The following is a 13543-nucleotide window of genomic DNA, read 5'->3' as shown; positions in this document are numbered from 1 at the left end:
TATTAGAGTTTTCTTTTTTGTTACAGCACGATGGCACACTTATACCAGTGGCTCTTGCTCTTGGCACGTTTTAATGTACAAACACCCAAAGAAGGAGACACCTGTTGACATGAATGTGTGCCATGCAATTCAACCAAACTGCACTTACACTAGGCCACTGTGTACGTACCCAGATTAGAGATGAAGCAGGTGTACAGGGGGCAGTGTGTCACAGATATCTTACAGACTGTGCTTTGTGGAGTCACAGGGTTCCTTTGATATTGCAGTGAACCCTTGATGTGTTTAACCATGTCTTTACTGAACTACAGGGTTCAATATAATGGGTACCACGTTCCAATAGGAACCCCTGTTGGATCAAATGGTTCTATTTAGAACCCTCTGTTATTCAGAATGTTATAAGAGTGGTTCTGTATAGATCCTAAACACCACAAAGATTCTAAAGGAATCCTGAAAGAACCATACGGTTCTATATGGAAACGCCTAAGAGTTTACAATAGAAACAAATGCTATGATAGTATAGCACCACCAGATAGAGTCAGTGGATTGGACAAAACTGTGTTAAAAAGGAAATATTAAGAGGTGAAGGTACCTGCCCTCTTGATATCACAAGTCCTCATGCATCTCTATAGTGATAACACAAATCCTCATGCATCTCTAGGGTTATAGCACATCCTCATGCATCTCTACAGTGATAACACAAATCCTCATGCATCTCTAGGGTTATAGCACATCCTCATGCATCTCTATGGTGATATTAGAAGTCCTCATGCATCTCTACAGTGATATCACAAAGCCTCATGCATCTCTAGTGATATCACAAGTCCTCATGCATCTCTACAGTGATATCACAAGTCCTCATGCATCTCTACAGTGATATCATAAGTCCTTATGCATCTCTATAGTGATATCACAAATCCTCATGCATCTCTAGTGATATCACAAGTCCTCATGCATCTCTATAGTGATATCACAAGTCCTCATACACCTCTACAGTGATATCACAAGTCCTACTGCATCTCTAGTGATATCACAAGTCCTCGTGCATCTCTACAGTGATATCACAAGTCCTCATACACCTCTACAGTGATATCACAAGTCCTCCTGCATCTCTAGTGATATCACAAGTCCTCGTGCATCTCTACAGTGATATCACAAGTCCTCATGCATCTCTATAGGGATAACAGGTGCTGCTGTAGAGATTGTATCTGAAAACATATTAAATCTCATGCATGCATTCATTTACACTGTATCTAACAGAAGACTTGTAATAATGCCATCCACGGGACCTATTTAATAATGCAGTCCACAGGACCTATTTAATAATGCAGTCCACGGGACCTATTTAATAATGCAGTCAAATTTTTAGGCATTCTGTATATTTCTGCATTTAAGCACTTCCTAAACAACATTCACAGATATTATTGTGCATGTGTGTATATACATGTATGTATACTTTGCAAAAAACTAGATTAATGCATCAGTAAGGGTTGTTATTAAAATAACAAAAGTAGGGCAATGCGATGTTAGGGTTTTTAACCCTAACTCTGCATTCCCTCCCACCCTCTTACAAGCAGTGGAAGGGGCAAGGCAACACAAGCAATCACAGACAGCCACCATCAGTTAAGATGAACAACATACAACTCTGCAGATAACACAAGAGACATCCATCTGCATTGCATAAGGATGGATATTTACAAAACACATGTGTGTGTTATCTGTCAACGTAGTCCTAAAACACTGGAGAGTACAGAGCATACTGGTATTACAGAACAACGTCTACAGCCCAACTGTGATGGTGAGGCCATCCCTCCCATTAAACAGTATTCTGTTGTTCATCCAGTATGACACTGAAAAGCCCTTGGCTGATCTGTGTTGACATGACAGCACATTCCACTCGCTCATGCAATCACAGTGTACCTCATACACTTCCATGTTTGCAGGTCTCAATATCATTGTGATATTGAACCTATGTGGTGTTTGGGATCTATACAGAACCATTTTTATAATATTCAAGATGCAGGGCTGCTGGTTATTCCTAGGGTCAACAAAAGCAACAAGGGAGATAGGTTTTTATCTTGTAGAGCTCCAAAATAATAGAATGCTCTGCCTTCATTTGTCAGGGAAGCTGGTACCGTTACAGTTTTCAAGCCAAGACTAAAAAAGCACTTTTATAAAATAGCTTTCTTATCTTAATGGGTTTTAATGTAACTTTAAAACTGCTGCTTTTCTATTGCAGCATTGGGTCTAAAATATTTATTTTATTTTCTTGAATAAAAAACGGTGTGCCAACGCGCTTTTCACCCGCAGTACCTGCCTGTGTGTCTCCGTCAGCTGTCTGGTCTGGGACTAGCCTATTACACTATAACATTTATATTATATAAGCCATGTTCTCGATAAATGTTGTGGGGTGCATTTTTCTGGCATGGTTTGGGTGCACTCATGCCCTTAGAAGGCAAGGTCAATGCTAATCACTACTTAATGGTATTGAGTGACCATCTTCACCAAATGTTGCAGCATTTCTTTCCTGCCTGGGGGGGGGGTGTCTTCCAGGATGATAATGCCCCAATCCACAGAGCACGTGTGGTCACCCAATGGTTTGATGAGCATGACAGTGATGTTATCCATGTCATGGCCTTCTCAGTCACCAGATCTGAACCCAATCAAGCATTTATGAGATATTCTGGAACGACGCCTGAGACAGCGTTTTCCACCTCCATCAACCAGGCATGAGCTGATTAACTTTCTCGTAGTAGAACGGTACCGCATCCCTCCTGCAGAATTCCAGAAGCTGGTAGACTCTATGCCACGGCGCATACAAGCCATACTGGGCACACGCCCTATTAAGTGTGTATACATTGGTGTTTCCATTTATAGTTTTCCATACTACATAACAAAAAACTGTGACATTTCAAAATGTGACATTTCAAAATTTATTATGGCTTCCGATAGATGCAAAAAGTGTGTCCATAGCTGTACCATGTCTCTCAGAAAAACGCAATTCGTAATTCAAGTGAGGACGTTTAATTTTAACCATTAAAATATTTAATATATAAAATGTAATACACTGTTAGCATTTTGGATGTTCACATTCAAGTTACGGTGGCCGAGAAGTGCAAAACGCAAATAATATTTTTAAAAATAAAAAAGCAAAATAAACAAAAATAATATTTTGAAACCAGAAAAAAAAAAAATTGAGAACAGAAACATTATTTAATTTTGAGAGCATGAAAAATATTAGCAGAGCATAAAAAAAAAAAAAAAACAAAACAAACAAACAAAAAAACTTTCAGTTTCTGTTCCTGTTACGATTTTCTGTAGTTCTTCCGATGAAACTAAAAACATGAGATTATGTTTTTGATGCAGTCTAGTTTTGACCATATTTGTACACATTTAATTATATAAATACAATAACTAAGTACAGCATTGGTATATTATTAAAAAAAAAAAAAAAACATACATATATCAAATTCCAGGGAAAATGCAACCTAACCTACACAGGGATTGGAAAGGTATGAACGCAAAGTAATGTCACACACTCACCATTCTAATCTAGGGTTAGGTCTTTACATCAGCACATAGGGACATGCATTGGGAATATTTATTGCTGAATTATATGTATGTGTGTATAAAATACACAGTGTGTGTAGCTATATCTATCTAACAAGTTCTGTTTGTAAATCTGTGTATTCTGCCGCATTTTATGCTATTCCCCATGATTTACTTATACAAGACTGCATATATTTCTAGAAAATGGTGAAGACAGTGATACTGAAGTAGTGCTTCGGACCTGTGACCACGTGAAAGACTCCTCCTTGAATGACACACTGGTATAAGTCTACTGATCTTTTTTAAGAACGTGTTCTGTTTAAAAGACTGTGAACTGTTTATTTATTTTTTTTATATTCCATGCCTTTTAATCACAGCTCACCCAAAACAAAGAAGAGGGTCTTAAGTGAGATCAGTGATGAAGAGGTGATTTTCAATTATATATTAATGTTTATGTGGTAACAATGACATTTCATAGCATAAAGTATAACCTACAAGACCTGTCTAATTTAGCTTTTGTTGAAATAAGTTTATAATAAAACATATTGGGCTCTAATCTGAGCACAGTGCAAAGCAAAGGTCTAGCGGACCGATCTCAAAATAAAATGCCTCCATATAGTTTGAAAAAACTTGCAATATGCTGAATTACCAGTAGATGGCAAACTTAATGCAGGCTCAATCTTTGAAAGAAATGGAAGACTATATATAGAGTAAATTGTGATTTGAGCATGTACGGGGTATATCAGCCAGAGAACATATAGAGTGAAGCACACGGATGTAGGAATGTATAGCAGTTAAAATTCATTTTGTCATATTTCTGCTACCTGCAATAATAATTCAACTTCTAAAAAAGAATGACTGCAGAACCTGAGGTTGTTTGAAACCCAAAGTAGGAAGATGAATTGATCGATTGATCGCTAACATGGGTGATCATAAATTATAGATGTGTATTATTACTGACTGTATGCGTTTAAATGAGGCACATTTTGTAATAATAATAATAATAATAATAATAATAATAATAATAATAATAATAATAATAATAATAATAATAATAGTAGCAGTTATCTACACTTTCAATATCAGTGGAATCTGCAAACCGCGTATCACAGAAAGAGGGAGGGGAGTGTGGTTGTTAATACGTCGTGTAAATGCCTCTACTTTAACACCAGCTTTGACTCAGAAGAGGACAACGCCGCAGATCACAGCCCGGAAAGGGTACACCCAGTGCAGTGGGATATACCCATACCTGAACCATAAAGAACAAAACGTGTTGAAGACGTATTGTATTCGGGAGATGGGTCCAGTCGCAGCGCTGTTGTTTAATGTGACTCTCCTACTCCTCCTTAGTAAGTTTCATAGAATCATAGAATATATATATATATATATATATATATATATATATATATATATATATATATATATATATATATATATATATATATATATAACAATACAGACACAGTAATAATGTTTCTCAGATTATTCAACCCTTGTTCTTTTACAGGTTCTTCCAATGCTAATTCTGTAAACCAACCCGCCGCGTCGCTTGGTGTGTTTGAAGGTGGAAAGATAACAATACCGTGCACTTATTCCACTAGCTCCTCGGATCCGGATCTTTACTGGTACCGTCAGAAGCCAGGTGGGGGGATCCAGTTTATCCTCTACAGAGATAGCAACAGAAAGAAGGACGCGGAATTTGCTAAGGAGAGATTTTCTGCACCGCAAACTAGCTCGAGTAAAACATTCCCCCTGACCATATCGGGGGCTCTCTTCAGTGACTCGGCTCTGTATTTCTGCACACTCAGACACACAGTGATCCAGGATCATGAAACCTTCGAACAATAACTACAGGGCGAGGTGTCAGTCGATATGCACACCTTTCTCATTGTCAAAATAAGTTTTCGTAAAAATAATTTTAGTTTCTCCAAGAAAGGTTTAAAAGTATTTATTTATTGTATCTGTATTCTTTAACCGTGTTCAGATAAAGATACCGCTGCTAAGCTTTTTGGAAGGTGTTTTTGGTGCTTTACATTATATAAAAACTTGATATTTTCACCATCAATTATAATTATAATTTTCATCATCAAATGACCATCGCTTCAATAACTCCCTGATGCAAGTCAGTTTCTATTAAGGATGTTGATTACACACACACACACACACACACACACACACACACACACACACACGTACGTGTATATTGTATGTTAATATCTTGAATAATAAATGTTTGCACAGGTTACATTACGCATGGTTTGAGACCATTGGAAAGTATCCACAGGGCAATCTTGATTGGGAGATTTATTTAGGTTAGTGAAGTTAGCAAGCGGTTCACAGTTCGCTATTCCAGCCTGCAGTTCGCTATTCCAGTTTGCTATTCGTTTCTACAGCTTGCGGATGATTTTTACAGCTTACTAGTCTTTCTTTGCAAAAAAAAAAAAAAAAAAACAGAAAAATGAAAATAACAAACAAACAAACAAATAAAAAATAAATAAATAAATAAATAAAAATAACATGATGGGGAGAGTCGAAAATCCAACTTTACTCACGGGCCAGTCTTAACTTTCTACCAAAATATCAGGAACGCTTGATTTTATTTAAGATCACAATTATTGTGCTCAAAAATAAATTGTGGGAATGATGAACGATTCATCTGTGAACCTCTGCCAGTCACTAAGACTACAGATCATGCAACCCCCGAACAGCCACTGTCCACAATAGACAGCCAATGGGAAGGCCCACAGTCTGCTTGCAGGAATCATGAGCTTTCCTATTGGCTGAATGCACAGGTTTGAGGACACCAGTAAACTACCGATCAGAAAAGACACAGGTTAATAATATATATATATATATATATATATATATATATATATATATATATATATATATATATATATATATATATATATATATATATATATATATATATATATATATATATATATATATATATATATATATATATATATATATATATATATATATATATATATATATATATATATATATATATATATATATATATATAATATAATAATATATATTATCCTTGATTTAGGGGATCGTTTTGGGCTCGGCCCTGCCCACGTCACCACCGGAACGCAGTTACCCCCGGGTATTTACACTGCCTGCTTCCTGACCATCTTGTTGTATCTGTGCCACCTATAGGAGCGCTGCAGTGAATCGCGAAATAAATAGCTTTCTCGCCTTTTAGGACCTACTTCCCAACCACCTAGGACCACCAAACTTTATGTGAGATGTACTCGAGGTGACCTACATTTTGGTACCATTCATATTGCTGTGCCACCTATAGGGGCGCTGTGGCGAATAGCTAACTGGCTTTTTTCTGTTAGAATGCAAAACTAACAACTTACTTAAAAGTTGTTACATTAAAATCTACTATCAAATCGTTATATACAAACACTTCAATCACTTTTTTTTATTTTTTATTGTTATATCAGAATAATGTGTCAGAGCCCTGGAGGAGTTGTTTATTGCAACAGTAACACAGGGACCAATTACCACGTGCATTACACACATTGACAAGTACACAAACCTCAGGTAGCCGTCATCCCAATTTGGGATTACTCATTAGAAATTAAGAAATTCTAGAACGAGAGAAGGCCATTCGGCCCACCTATGCTCGCTCGTTTAATGCAAGCGTAGCTATCTCGGTTCCCGCAGGCAGGAGCATCAACAGGGCAAGGCAACCCACACACAGGCGTTGGGTGGGTGTGAACCCAGGACCTTTTGCACTGAAGCATAGTGCCGATACCGCTGTACAAAAGAGCCGGCTCCTTTGTACATTGGTATCGGCGCTATGTTTTAGTGCGAGAGGTCCCGGGTTCGCACCCACCCAATGCCTGTGTGTGAATTGCCTCACCCTATGTGATGCGCCTACCTGCCGGAACTGAGATCGCTACACAAGCATGGTCCATTAGCACTCAGGAGAGGAAAAACAAAACAAAAAAATCCAGAACCATTTAGTTAGTAGGGGAAATGAAACCTCTGGGAATACGTAGCTAAGCGGACATTCCTGAAAGATCCGATAGTCTCTGCTTCAACAACTCTGTCCGGCATCCTGTTCCAATGGTACATCTCCCTTTCTAAGAAAAAGCTCCTTCTCCCCTCAGTTCTGAGTATGCCCTTCTTCAGCTTCCACCTGTGGCCCCTGGTTCTGTTCTCTGTGACCTGTGAAATACAGTTCTCTGCAGTTACTTTGTTAAGTTCTTCCCCATAGCTTCTATCTGATCTTGAACTGCAGTACCTCATTACAGAAAGCACATTTCCAATCTACCTCTCCCCGTGATGCAACTGGGGAGGCTCGCTCTGCTGCCACTGAACAAGCAGCAGCAGGCCATGTCTCCCCCTAGTAATCCTCTTCGTACACAAAGGCCTCCTCCTTTCCCTCCTCAAAGGTCAGCCCCTCTTTCCTATGCACCAACCACTTCAATCCCTGCCTCAGGTTACTTTCCTTCTGTCCCATGATGAACTGGTTCCTTAAAATTCGATCTACCCGCCCCAGTCCATCTGGGTCTCGGTGTTGTAAGCGACAACACAGTTCCCACAATCGGAGGCTAATGGCCCTCACGGTTTCTCCCAGGTGCAGAGCCCCCAAGATAAAATCACATTGTTGTTCATTATTAAGTACTTTAGCTCTTAGCATTGCATCAATCTTCCTTTTTCATTTCTTTTCGTTTTCCACTTCTGAACTCATACCTTTAAATTTAGGTACCCACGGCATGCCCCCAAAAAAACAGCATCACAGTCACTGACCCTCTGGATGGCGTCCCGCTGCATGGTGGTGGGAAAACACATTGCTCCAACTTCACTGTAAAGTTATCCTGTGCCAAGTGTTGTACCTAGCCTCGTCCTCTACTACCACTAGTTACCCTAGAGAGTAGGGGGCAACAGATACAAACAAAAACTAATAAAGTGGTAGTCTACTGACCTACACCACCTAGTGTTTAAAGCAGGTACTAGGAACCTGTGATTTACTTCCAAAGGACACTACTCAGACACCTTCCCCTCACCTTCAGGTTAGTAAAACTTAGAGCAGCTGTTACCCCATCCACCAAGCAGCAGGCACAGACACAATCCCACCCACCAAGCAGCAGGAACAGACACAATCCCACCCACAAAGCAGCAGGAACAGACACAATCCCAACCACCAAGCAGCAGGCACAGACACAATCCCACCCACCAAGCAGCAGGCACAGACACAATCCCACCCACCAAGCAGCAGGCACAGACACAATCCCACCCACCAAGCAGCAGGCACAGACACAATCCCACCCACCAAGCAGCAGGCACAGACACAATCCCACCCACCAAGCAGCAGGCACAGACACAATCCCACCCACCAAGCAGCAGCCACAGACACAATCCCACCCACCAAGCAGCAGGCACAGACACAATCCCACCCACCAAGCAGCAGGCACAGACACAATCCCACCCACCAAGCAGCAGCCACAGACACAATCCCACCCACCATACAGCAGACACAATCCCACCCACCAAGCAGCAGGCACAGACACAATCCCACCCACCAAGCAGAATACACAGACACAATCCCACCACCAAACAGCAGGCACAGACACAATCCCACCCACCTAGCAGCAGGCAGAGATACAATATTAACAGTAGTTCAGTTTATTTTACAATGTTCAAAGAAACACAATCTAAGCTCCATTTATTGGCTAGGAGCCAAAATATCAAATAAAAGTTAAAACTAGGGGGGTTGCTCCCACATTTAGCTAGGAGCCAAAGCAGTAAAGAAATAAAGAAACGTGTAAAAGGGGAGTGGGTGTTATGCCCTTTATGGACAAGGAGATAAAGTAATAAAAGAAAAGAGTGTCCAAAAAAAAGTTATAAATGTCCAAAGGAACAAGCAAACAAAAAACACCAGAAAAAAAAGGGGAAGTAGCAGTCTGCCGTATAGATCAGTACAGCACACTATGTGAATACCAACCAATCACATTTCTCCTCAAACGGCCCCGAATCCCTTCCAGCCACGTCTCCAATTAATACATTTAATTCAGGTGTCACAACCCTCCAGATTAAAACACTATGTCTGGTCGCAACTACAGTAATAATAAAAACACAAATCCCTATCTAAAGTATCCTTCTACAAAAAAACCCCAAAAACCTGCCAACAGCAAAGTACATATTTCACACTATCAGCGATAGCATGGATCTGTGTGGAGGGCTAAATAATCTGCCGATAATCTGATGCTGGTCTCTCCGTCACCAACATCTCTTCCTGCTCCCAGTCAGCACCATGTTCTCTCTGTTCTCCAGCACTCCCTCTCAGTCTCCCAAGCAGCTTTTCCCTGATGCCTCACTCAATAGGCAGCTCCCGTTCTCCTCTGTACAGCCTCTCCCTTCAGCACTTCCCACCGTGAACTGTTTTCCTGGGTGCTCTCTGGTTCAGACGCATGTGACACTTGGAAGCACTAGAATGCATCAAAATGTTTCTATTTACTGGTACATTTCTAGTTTCAACAGTTGTTTAATTCCAGATGGCTCCCATTTCAATATCTGCCGATGGATGTGGAAACTCCATTGGGTGCCTGTGCTGCTGATTAATATTATTATTTTTTTGTAGTAGTAGTAGGCCGCTCTGTGTTATCTTTCTGTCATGCGTGAGCGACTGCCTGTGCAGTCACCCACAAGTGATTGTCTATTTCCTTTTTGAGATTGTACAGTTCCTCCATGGGACTAGGCCTTGCCATATTCCCTCTGTTGATTGACTCTTCTAGCAGTGCTTTCCTCCATGCGGCTAAGCCTTGCCGCATTATTGCTGTAGAGTAGACCGCGCCGGCTGCGTAGGCACCCACCTTGGTGAGTCGGGCATTGTAAACAAACAGTGTGCTCTCCCTTATCTATCTATTCTACTGTTGTTTTTGCTGTCTGCTTCAACTCGCCCACCGTGGCTTCAGCCCTTGTTTCCCCTTGGTGCATGCTATGCGCTGATCAGGTGTGTGTGTGACCACGCGGTGCTTGGTGCCCTGTGCTACAGCACTAGTGCACGAACACACGGTGCTGCATTGTACACGGTGCACAACGTGGACGGTACTTGGTGTACAGTGCTTGGTATGCACGATGCACATGGTGCTTGGCCACTGCTATGGAGCTAGCTCAAGAGCACATGATGCTGCACAGTACTCGGTGCGCACGGTGCTTGGTGCCATTGCTACACTAGTGCACAGGCATATGGTGCTGCACAGTACGTGGTGCCCGAGGTACTCGTTGCTCATGGTGCACAGTGCACACAGTGTTCAGTACCCTCCACTACAGTGCTAGTGGCTGAGCAAATGGCATCTCACTATTAATCAGTGCACAGCACATGCAGAACACTATGTCTGGCAAGTCTGGGTTCCACCCCTGCACGGCCTGCAATGCAAATATCCCACAGGAGGATAAACAAACCCTCTGTGAGTGATGCTTGGGCATCCAGCATGCCACCTTGGCCCTCGAGAGGGACGTGGCCTGCAGCATCTGTGCAGCTTTTCAGCCCTGGTTAAAGGAAAATAGGTTGAAGAGGGCCAAGAGGGCGAGTTCTGTGTCCTCAGTGGCCGGACCGTCGGCGGCTCTTGGATTCCCAGCGCCCATCCTCCATGACCTGTCCCAGGACTCCCTGCTGGACATCCCTAATGCACAGGCCTCCCGTAGTTACTCCTCATCTCCGCAGGTGAGAAGGGTGAAGCATTCCAGGCAGATAAGGGACATTATGGACCTCAAAGCTCAGATAGCCCAGGTCCTGGAGCTCTTGGCCAAACTCCATTACAGCCCCAATTACCGTAACCCCCTCCCCCAAGGGAGATCAGGGTGAATGGAAAGAGGCGTCCCAGCTGGTGCAAGAGAACACTTTCTATAGCCGCCTCTGGGGATGGGGCTTCCTTCTCCTCTGACATGCAGGTAGGAGGGGAGCTCGAACCTCCTGCTGAGGAAGAACCTGGCTTCGAGGTAAGCTCGGAAGCCAGTGTTCCCTAGTCTAGCTCAATTTTGGCACTTATGAGATGCGCTGCAGCCTTCCTGCAGGTCCCCTGGACGTCAGTGGCAGAAGCACGCCAGTACATTTTCCGAACACAGGCAATGGCTCCTAGCCTTAAAAGTTCCCAGCCTTCCCAGAGTTCATGGAGGAGGTACGCTCCTCCTGGGATCATCCGACCTCAGGTCCAGACATCCTAAAACAGGCCTCACCGCCTGCCTCTCTAGAAGGAGTGGAAAAGCTTGGCCTAGTGAGGTTCCCCCAGTGGACTACGCCATCACGGCCCTGGTTAAGGCCCCTCCAGTGGGTGGCCGGCATGCCCGAACCCTCAATGCAAGGTGAAGGAAACATATCTCAAGCGGGCGTATGCAGCAGAGGCGCAGGAAAATCACCTGTCTAACACAGCGAGTGTGCTTACTGCTTATGTGGACAGCATACTGCACAAGGCCCTACTCCCTGATCTGGTGGCCATGGATGCCTGTCCAGCACGCTGCTGCAGCTCTCTGGTCTCCAAGGGCAAGCTGTTGGCTAGAGCCTGGCTAGCTTCATTGTTGCTTGTAGACAGCATTCGCTGTCACAAGCCAGAGTTCCTAATGCAGATAAGGCCGCGCAATTAGACACTCCTATATTCCCAGGACATACCTTTGGGCCAGCCATGGAGGAGATCTTCCAGAGATCCCACCGGGAACACAAGGCGTCCTTGCAGGTGGCTGCATTGCTACCTCCCCGCGCTTCCACATGGGGCAGGTCAAATTGCTGGCAAGCTCCTCAGATGCAAACTGTCAACTGGACAGTTCCGGTCCCCACGGCTCCACTGGGTGACCTCAGGCATCGCCTACCGGAGCAAACAACTGGGCCCACCCGGCAGGCAGAGGAAACGCAGGACATTCAGGATCACGAGCAGGGCCCCTGAAGGCTGGCAGCCTCAGAACCCCTTTTAGACACAACAGCTGCAGTACTGGACCTCGGACACCTGCGTGCTCGCCACTGTGCAAAAAGGTTACGCGCTGCTTGGGATCTTTTTAAAACAAGATGTTATACTGTGGTTAGCTGGGCTATGCCGCATACCTTCTCCAGATTCTACCACCTTAATGTGATAGATTCTGCCCTGCCTTCATTAGGCACTACGGTCTTTGAGGGTGTAAGTTCACACCTCTAACTACTGGGTTAGACAGCGCTAGTGCGTCCCTCATATGCTGCTGTTCCTTCTCCCTCACAACGGCTCTGGCATACATTATCCCATGGTAATGTTCGTTGGTGGTCATCTTTGAATTGAAAGGGAACATTAGGTTACCTACCATAACCCTGGTTCCCTGAAAGAGAAGACGACCATGACCCACAAGTTTGCTTTGGTCTCCCTCATGGGTTTGATGGAAAAAGAGAAGGATCTTCCTGTGACTGACGGTTTTATTCCCTCTAGGCGGGACCGAGTGCATCATCACAGGAAGGGACCTATCAGCAGCTCTGGTATAGAGAGCTCAGCAATACATACCCAGTGGGCAGGCATATCCCATTCATAATGTTTTGTTGGTGGTCATCTTCTCTTTCAGGGAACCAGGGTTATGGTAAGTAACCTAACACTCTGCACAAGACCCTTTGGGTTCCCACCATCTCGTTAAAAAGAAAAAAGAAAACACTCCAGTCCTGCACACTGAGCCGAAGTGCTTGTGATATAATGATTGTGAATGTGAATGTGAATATATTATGTGTCCTTCCACTGAGAAAAAAAAAAAATAGTCCATGAAGATTGTTTGATTGTAACAGATATTTTGTAGTTTATTTATTTATTTTTACTATAAACATTACATTGAACATTGCCATTTATAGTACAATTACCAAGATGAAATGACAATTGTGACTTGAAAGCAGACTGATTTCCCACATCTGAGGGAGGATTCATGGAACAGCCAAACACTGCACTGCCACTCGAGGGAGAGGCTTCTCAGTGGTTGTTTTTTTATAGGAAATGATCAGGCTTTGCCGTCTTCAGGAGAAGCTGAC

The sequence above is a fragment of the Polyodon spathula genome, chromosome 25 (assembly GCF_017654505.1).
Source record: "Polyodon spathula isolate WHYD16114869_AA chromosome 25, ASM1765450v1, whole genome shotgun sequence".
NCBI classification, from domain to species: domain Eukaryota; kingdom Metazoa; phylum Chordata; class Actinopteri; order Acipenseriformes; family Polyodontidae; genus Polyodon; species Polyodon spathula.
This window is presented reverse-complemented; position numbering follows the sequence as displayed.